This window comes from Macrobrachium nipponense, chromosome 22, assembly GCF_015104395.2.
Source record: "Macrobrachium nipponense isolate FS-2020 chromosome 22, ASM1510439v2, whole genome shotgun sequence".
Classification (NCBI taxonomy): Eukaryota; Metazoa; Arthropoda; class Malacostraca; order Decapoda; family Palaemonidae; genus Macrobrachium; species Macrobrachium nipponense.
This window is the reverse complement of record NC_087213.1, coordinates 24,338,370-24,348,369: the sequence shown is the minus strand read 5'-3', so window position 1 is coordinate 24,348,369 and position 10,000 is coordinate 24,338,370. Positions and strand designations below refer to the sequence as shown.

The window sequence follows — 10,000 nt, the reverse complement described above, 5'->3', positions numbered from 1 at the left end:
TGTTGTAACAGAACATTTTTACCAGTCATATATATATATATATATATATATATATATATATATATATATATATATCTGACTATGTCCACATCCACATAAGAAACTATTTACGTTGAAAGGTGAAACAAGAATGTATACTTCTCTTTGGTAGACTAATCGATCGTCTCACCTTTATAATGAATCTTTTATAATTTTTCGTAGTTTTTCTTATTATTACCAAGCAAAACAATTGAGAACAGTATTATATACAGACCTACCTAGTTATTACTGTACCTTCACGACTCATTTTCAACTTTTACTTGTACCGCAACTACTACTACTATTTTCATGATCAAATTCAACCTTATTTGTATTATCATATTACCATTACAATATTATCAAACAGCACAAAATCATAACGGCCATTATTTCAGTCTAAAATTAAATTTTCACATGTAAAAGATGGGGTAAAGGAGAGACGATGCTGGAAGCAAGGAGGCGATGGATCGTGGTCTGGAACAGACACAGATGGGAAAACATTCAGAGTAGCAGCGTAAATGCACAACAGATGTAGTAGGATATATACAAACCCATTCACCGTCTGCGGAGAAAGAGAACAGCAGATTTCTCCCCATGCGGAGACAGAGAACAGCAGATTTCTCCCCATGCGGAGACAGAAAATAATCTTCGACTTCGGTAAACTCTAAGACCATCTTCTTTTACTTCCAAGGTCTAGGCGCCGTTTATCTTTCCGGTGAGACGAGAGAGTTTCAAGGGGGAGTCTTAACGGATCCAAGGGATATGTCTTGTCTCTCCTCACTCTCACTTATTCTCGTGACAAATGTAGGAAACATATGGCTGTGTTCAGTGAGAAGTTGCACCGAAGGGAGTCAAGATTTTGCCTACGCTGTTTACCTGATCCAAAATATACATGCAATATATCACCTTCTACGATTATGGAAGCAATGGAAGAACCATATATTGAGTTGGGAAAACATAATATTCAGCACCAATGACAAAAAATTGACATGACAAGAAAATTCACCTTCCAAAGCACCTTTCGAAAATTTGCATGAAAATCTGTAATTAACAGTTTTATGAATGGCAGAGAGAGAGAGAGAGAGAGAGAGAGAGAGAGAGAGAGAGAGAGAGAGAGAGAGAGAGAGAGAGAGAGAGAGTACTTTTATCAGTACTTTTAGAAATGTTATACTGATATCAAAGCGTGTGTTCTTTCATACATTTTTAAATAACTTTCGCTAAAAAACATCAAATATTCTATATTTCTTCCCATGAATGACCTTTCTGGAACTGAACCTTACTTTGGAATTCACCGGATAGAAAGTCAATTACCGGGTCCTTGCCACGAAAAGACGTTGTCTAGTTTTACATAACGAATTGCGACAGATCGCAGAATTACACAATTTCACAATCTTCTGTAATTCATGAAGATAAATTCACTTTCCTTCGCCTTACCATCGCATTCACGCAGTGCTCAGTCTAACAGTGATGAGCCTCGAGGCTTTGAATTCCACGCGATGTAAGAGCTGCCATAATTACTGGACTGAAGATAGTACCACCCGGCAGGCATTAATGGCTTTTGCAAAAGAGATCTCGTCGACACAAGAGGGCTTCTAATAACAGAGCTTTCATCCCTTGAATAGCGTTTCTCTATTTTCCTACATTTAACTCACGAAATCTCGTGGTGAATTGTGGCACAACTGATCAAATTGACGAAAATTGATATTGGGTAGACATGACGGACTAATTTCGTGGGAGTTTAGAGATTGCTGCCTTGGAGTGATGGGAGGTATTGAAGGCCAAAGTCTGTTGATTTTCAATTCAAATTGTAACAGTAAAAAATCAAGGAACGTATATGCCTCCAGAGTTGTAGTCATACTAGAATAGATTTAGATGAACCGTGCATTTGATGTATAGGCCCGTCCCTTACGGCGCTCCAAATTAACTGTTGATAAGCCAATCACAGGGCTGGAGACTCTCAGTCCCTCTCGAGAGTTCACATGGGCAGGATGTATGTTCCACCTCTCCCGATGGATACTTTTGAAAGACGTATCCCTCAGGTGAGGTGAAACACTCATCCTGCCCATGTGAACTCTCGTGAGAGACTGAGTTTCTAGCACTGTGATTGGCTTACCAACAGCCAATCAGGAGCGTCGTAAGGGACTGGCCTAGACATCAGATGCACGGTTCATGTGAATCTACTATAGTTTATGCCATTCTACTCATAAACACTAGGTAGTTTAATTTGTTTTACAAACGGGTGAGGCCGACGGCAGGGGCGACTAAATATCCGCTGGGGTGGCTTTGAAGAAACATTAATAGACGAAGAAGAACGAAAGTAACAAGAAAGTAGAGTCCGTTCTTGTCCTCAAATGGGAAAAATAAGGAGCGAAAAGTACGATTTTGCAAATCCAGAATTACACGAGACTTCCGAAGCTTTATTCGGAACCCCAAATGTCTGCAAGAGATGTTCAAGCCAAAGGTCATAGATTCCCCCCCCCCCCCCCCCCCCCCCCCCCCCCCCCCCCCCCCCCCCCCCCCCCCCCCCCCCCCCCCACCCCCCCCCCCACCCCCCCCACCAGCATTCACTGTCTTCAGTACACCAATGTATTTATTCCTCGATTTCTTTCGCATGAAAAAAGAAATTGACAGTCGGTAAAAACTATCTTGAAAACAACGTTTTGTCTCTGTCTGCCTGGCTGTCTGTCTGGTTATGCAGAGCACCGAGCATATATATAAAAATAAACAAATATACAGAGCTGTTCATTCATTAGAAATATGATCCACTCTTCGAAAAGTCATTAAAATTTCCCATCATGGAACTTACTGTGCTCCTCATTTTTCGAAAATATTGCTGTCATTAAATACTGACATGTCTTTGTGGCGGCAGTCATTCCCAGCTGTCACGGTGACAGCTGCTGATGAATTTATCTCTGATTTTGGAGAGTTTCTTTTTTTAGTCATGGCAAAAGTGGGATTTTCTCCCTTAATAACATTATTTTTAATGCCAGAAAATAACGTCAGCGTTTGATTTAGCGGACTAAGAAAAATAAACTCAATTACTCTTTCGTTTTATACAAACGTACATCAAATAAATCATCGGGAATCTTATCATGGTCGCGAATAAAATCATGGAGCAAGAAACAATTAATCTTATTTCATCTACGATATAATGACAGAAATCTTAATTTCCTCCAACCTAGTTTTACAATTGTAACTAATTATTCATTGCTTTCTTCTTCTTCTTCTTCTTCTTCTTCTTCTTCTTCTTCTTCTTCTTCTTCTTCAATATCATTATAAAATAAACTTGGGAAATGAAACACTACGAAGATAGTCAAAAACCGAAATTACAAATGAACTTCTGCAGACGCTTATTAATATTAGGTGAGAGAGAGAGAGAGAGAGAGAGAGAGAGAGAGAGAGAGAGAGAGAGGTGTTAATCACACATGATTTCATAACTTTTTATTAACCTCAAGCGTGAAACTAATAGGATTTAGTTATTTGACTTAGATGATGTTGAATGGAAGGCATAACCTGCGAACAGGACAAGGGAAGAGTTACGATAAAATTTTCTTAAAAAGTAAAGTATTTCCCACAACCAACTCTCTTCACTGACATTCGACTCATGACCACGAATCTCTTTGAAGCGGCACTTTTGAAATTGATCAAAACGCTCTTATGCGCTTGGAAATGTGGCAAAGGAAGACTTAGACACTTTTCCAGCGCGCATTTGTTTGTATGCATAACAAGGCGCGATCCGACGTCCAGCTTACTCGAGGCAAGTGCGGAAAATCTACGGTCAAATGGAGGAGCATTGTTTCACCGTTGAAAATTAAAATAAAAACGCTACATTATGTTAAAAATAATTTTTCTGTACTGTTTAACATGCACATTATATTTTACGTTTTCATTCTAATAAATAAATCACAAATATCCCGTCCTAAAATTCCTAAAACACATTTTTCAGACCTTATTAGACTTTTCTATCACCAACCCCCAACAAACAACAACAAGAACATAGTAGTTTGGTGGCTTACTCCCGGAGTTAGCGATAAAATACTGGCTAAACAAAATTCCCAGCATTAAGATGAAAACGAATATTATTATCTGCGCTTTGAAGTAATTTTCAGACTGGTCTGAGCACTAGTCTCTGCCCATAGGAAGTCAACTTTATGAAAACATGAGATAGGAATGTAAATTAGGATGCAGCCTCAGAGACTGCCTTATTTATTTATGACAGTAGTCAACTATGAATCCTAACATCTTATCACATCTGGCGCTACTGCTTCTGGGCCTCTTTACTCCAATACATAATTTCTTGGTATGCAACGGGTGGTATGAGACCCTCTCTCTCTCTCTCTCTCTCTCTCTCTCTCTCTCTCTCTCTCTCTCTCTCTTCTCTCTCTATATATATATATATATATATAGATATATATATATATAGATATATATATATATATATATATATCTATATATATATATATATATATCTATATATATATATATATAGAGAGAGAGAGAGAGAGAGAGAGAGAGAGAGAGAGAGAGAGAGAGTGAGTCTGATACCACCCGTATATGTATGCATATATATATATATATATATATATATATATATATATATTATATATATATGTCTGTATGTATGTATGAATATACATATATATCCTCCATCGTCAGAAACTATCAGTCAATCCTTCAAAAAATTTCTCTTACTGTTTACTCGATTATTCCAAACCCCTTCATCAGACATCCACTGAGGATTGTATTCCTTGTGATAACGATTTTGTGCGGCCATTGTGTGAAGGAGGTAATACGCTCAAGAAAATCTATAAAGAAGAGAGATACAGCCGAGATGATCTCATGAATTTTGAAAAAATATATATATATCGAGGAAGGTTAAATCTCTTCCCTCTTCAGTAGAGCAATAGCATCTAAGGAGCTTCACGAGTATAAAACTGAAGTATATAAAACTGCCCAAAGTTTAATTTGGTAGGAGTACGAAGAAAGCAAAGCATGCGGACAATCCACTGCCACACAAAGCAAATCATTTACTGTGTTTTCGGGCTTTCAAGAACGTCCACGCCCCTTAGGGAAATGAAAGCCTGTGCAGCTGGCACAGGGGATGCAACTTCCATAAATCGAGTTCAGTTGGAACGACCAATCATCCAATGATTTCGTCGGTGCTTCGAAGCTTCCTCTCCGAATCATCTGTCTACACACACACAAAAACACCATATATATATATATATATATATATATATATATATATATATATATATATATATATAATATATATATATATATATATTTATTTCAGCCTGGAAAATGTATCAAGCTGATACGAAACGTCGGCGTTAAACAAATGGATAAAAGACAGAACGCGTCTCCCTACTCCAATATGTTTCTCCTTTAGTAGTTGCTCCTGTCTTCATATATATATATATATATATATATATATATATATATAATATATATATATTTATATATATATAATATATTTATATATATATTTTATATATATATACTATACATATATATTTAGATATATTATATATATATATATATATATATATATATATATATTTATGATAATAGATAAAGTTTAAACATTGGTTCAATAAATATTCAAAATATAATGCCATGTGCTAGTGTTTCCTTAGAATCTGGTGATTACCCTCGTCTTTGGAAAGATATCCAGTCCTTAAATCCCAAAACTATAAAGCTATCACAGAGAGTAGGGGAAGGAGTCGGTGACGAAGCTATCGCAAGTTTGTGGGGCGATCACTTCAACAACATCCTGAATTGCATAAATGATCAAGCTTCCCGAAGGGATGTAGATAACCTCCTTAATGACAACATTCAATTTCATTTTGCAGACCGTATTACGCCAGATAACATCAGCGATGCCATAAACAGCCTACCTAATAATAAATCGCCCGGCTGTGATGGTCTTCCCGCAGAGGCTTTCAAATTCTGCCATCCGATAATTTACATTTTGCTAGCTGCCCTATTCAATGCGTGCATAATTCACCAGTTTCTTCCAGACTTCCTACTCTTAGTTCACTTGATACCATTAATCAAAAACAAGCCAAAGGATGCAGCTGACCCTGGCAACTACCGCAATCACAATGATCGCATCGAAGATACTTGAGTCGGTTCTTCTTGTGAGACTTCTCCCCTTTCTACACACCACTGACAACCAGTTCGGGTTTAAAGCAAACCACTCAACCGACACCTGCATCTACATACTGAAAGAATTGCTGAACTACTACCTATCATCAGCGTCTCCTGTTTTCCTATGTTTTGTACATGTGAGAAAAGCATTTGACAGAGTAAACTACCTGAAGCTGCATAAAAGGGGCACACCCCTATAACTAATTGGCATTTTACATTGCTGGTTCTCCACACAGCAATTCTGTGTCAAATGGGGGTAACGTATTATCGTACACCTTCGGCTCCCTAAACGGGCTTCGGCAAGGGGGCATTCTCTCTCCATACCTGTTTAATACGTATACAGATGCCTTGAACGTCAAACTGAACTCACTCCCAATCGGATGCACTGTCAATGAAACAACTATAAACAACCTCTGTTACGCCGACGATATGGTTCTGATTTCCCCATCAGTGCATGGCCTCCAACGACTCATCGACACTTGCCGCCAATATGCAGAGGAATTTGATATAATCTACAACGAAACCAAGACCCAGTGAATGTCGCTGCTCCCGAGATCGGTTAAGCATATTGCAAAACCACAAATTTTCCTCGGAAACCGTCAGCTGGAATTTGTGCGCGAATTTCCGTATTTGGGTCACATTATCACCGACGACCTAAAAGATACGGCAGACATTGAACAGAGGCGTCGTAAACTATGTGTAACTGGCAACATGATAGCAAGAAGGTTTGCCTTCTGTCACCGAGACGTGAAACTGCTGCTCTTCCGCTCGTACTGCTACAGTATCTATGGGTGTTCCCTCAGGACGAACTATACCCGAGAGACCATGAGACGTATCACTGTTGTGCACAATGACATTATGAGACGCCTCACAAACACTCCACGCTACCACTCCGTCACACAGATGTTCTTAGAAAACCACCTGGACAATTTAAAAATCATTGTAAGGCGAACAATGTCCAATCTGGTAACCCGTGTGAGAAACAGCGGCAACTCGCTCATACAAAGCATCCTAAGAAGTGAAGCAAGAAGATCTAAATTGTGGGAAAGATGGGAAAATGAGGCCTTTGTCCCCTAAAGGACTTAATCTCTGTATTGGCAAGATGTCATCTTCAGATTTTACCATTGCTGATATTTTATTTTTTTCATTATTACTGTGATTACTATCAAGTTAGAGTTTTTTTTTTTTTACATTCAATTTTCGTATTTAGCCCTATGGACCTGACTACTGTAACCACCTAAGAACTCTAGTTGAAATTTAAGTTATATAATCTGTGCACTAACTGTTATAATTCTCAATGCATTTTTTTTCTCACAAATATTATTACTGTTATTACCAGTATTATGATTACTATCTTTTATGCTATCTCAGCTATTTTGTGGATAAGTGCGATACTCATTTTTCTTATCATGTTGTCTCATATATCTAGATTGTGTATGTTACTGTGTATTTTGTATATCCAATGTATATGGCCCTGAGCTGAAATAAAGGATATTATTATTAAAATTTTAATATGTTACATGTTGGTTTTAAATACAAAATTACAACATTACATACGGGAATAAAAATGAATATAGAAATCTAAATACCGGAATAAAAAATATTTCATAGCATGCATAAAGGTACAAACCAGCTAATTTCTGTTTATACACAAATGTGTAAAATATTAAATTTGAGTGAGTTTGCGTGTGTGTGTGTGCGCGCGCGCGCGTGTCCAAATGGTCTACGTTGATTAATGGCCAACAGGGACCAGACAGCACGCCCCAAACCCACCGAGAACATCGCGCCCCTTAGAAGACATGAGAGGACCCAGCGAAAGCCAAGTAACATAGCTCGCTCAGGTCGCTGAGGCCCCGCCCAGCACGAATCTGCAGCCGTTAATCAACGTAGACCATTTGGACATACACACGCTCACTCAAATTTAATATTATACACACTTATGTAAAAATAGAAATTAGCTGATTTGTAACATTGTGCATGCTATACAATATTTTTTATTCCTGTATTTAGATTTCTATATTCATTTTTATTCCCGTATGTAAAGTTGTAATTTTGTATTTAAAACCTACATGTAACATATTAAATTTTAAAAATACATTTAAGGAAACATTAGCACATGGCATTATATTTTCAATATTTATTTAACCAGTTTAAACTTTCACTTTTATTGTCATAATATATATATATATATATATATATATATATATATATATATATATATATATATATATATGTGTGTGTGTGTGTGTGTGTGTGTGTGTGTGTGTGTGTGTGTGTGTGCTTTTGGGGCCAAGTTTTTCATGTACCCAGATTTGGTTGGATTCCATGGCTTGTTTGTTGTTGATCAACAACCAAAAAGCCATACCATTCAACGACTTTTTTGCACTTCAAACATATTATTTCAAAGAACCTTTATCTTAATATAATTAGCATACACTTTTGCAGTAAATCAATCAAAAAACAAAATCGAATAAAAACCTGCCGATAAAATTAATAATAATACTAATGACAACAAAAAATAACAAACATATGTACAACGCTAAGATTACCAATGATGTGAGTGAAATCCAATTACAAGAATGCAGAGCAATACGCAGAGGGAAAAGGAGAAAACGAAAAAACATTTCAAGAACGCACAAAAGAAAAAATCCCAGAAATGTAATTAATACCTTTCAAAAAATGTTTGACTAATCTACTACTAGAATAATAATAACATATTAACACTCACCATAAGCGAAACGGCAGAGCTTCTGAAAATGCAAAAGAAAAAAGAAATTACTAACTTTGTTATAAACTTTGCACAACATTATCAATATGGGATATGATGTCCTCACTGTGACTTTTTTTTTCTCTCGATATTTTTTTTTCTGCTCCCGATCTTCAAGACGCTTACTAAGAGAATTAGACTGGGAATTCCGAGGCTTTTTCATACTCCTAGGGTCTGCATCATAGTGACTTGTACACCCCGTGGTTCGAATCCTAGACGGTGCAGGAACACTGATCAATTCTATGAGTCCCCTTGGTTGTAAGTCTGAACGTTCTCACCTACAAAGAAGCAAGTAATAAGAATTTTCAGAGTAAATCGGTTCGCCATCAACGTTCCCTTAAATTGAGTACACTCGTAATGGTGGGTGTTACGAAAGGTCCTTCCGGACCCTACTGAAATTCTATTAAAATTCTATTAAAATTCACGGTATGCCTCATCGACACCTTAATGGGCTGGTTCACCTCGAGAGATGATTTCCGCGGGAGAAATTCCAAGATGAATCTGGTAATATTCGTAAATTGAGGCTTAAGGCTTTCACGGGGAATTATTAATCAAATCATAATGGGTGGAGTTATGACATAAAAACCAGATCATTACGACCCTATTTTTTTTTATTTTGAACGTTGTTGGCCAAGACGTATTGGTTAATGAGCACGAAAATGGGAAGGGGTCGAAACCCCCAATTATCTATTGATTTCTTTGGCATATAGTGAAGAGCTGTGAAAGAAAAGCATCGTGCCTTATTTGTCCATCCTAAAATAAAGGTCAAACTACAAGAATCACCAGCTAAGCATTAGGCAATAATAAAATACATCATTGTTAAAATATTGCACTGATAACAGGTCGCTCAAATACAACATATATTTAAAACACTTACTACGCACATTATAAAAGCACATATATACTAAATACTCTCTCTCTCTCTCTCTCTCTCTCTCTCATAAACAAGCACACACATTATATTTTTCTGCAAGGGTTGACGTGATTGCATCCTTTCGTTAAAGTTATTGCTCTTTTTTTTATTTTAGAGAGAGAGAGAGAGAGAGAGAGAGAGAGAGAGAG

At 37.1% G+C, this 10,000-nt stretch overlaps 1 long non-coding RNA gene across 3 annotated transcripts in view; it reads right to left on the bottom strand.

Moving 5' to 3' along the window:
* Positions 1 to 10,000, bottom strand: part of LOC135198357 (uncharacterized) — a 307,497-nt gene that overhangs the window by 92,270 nt on the left and 205,227 nt on the right. For all 3 annotated transcript variants that reach the window (XR_010310766.1, XR_010310764.1, XR_010310765.1), the window contains exon 4: positions 8,900 to 8,921. This is a non-coding gene — a long non-coding RNA (uncharacterized LOC135198357). The remainder of the gene's footprint in view (positions 1 to 8,899; positions 8,922 to 10,000) is intronic.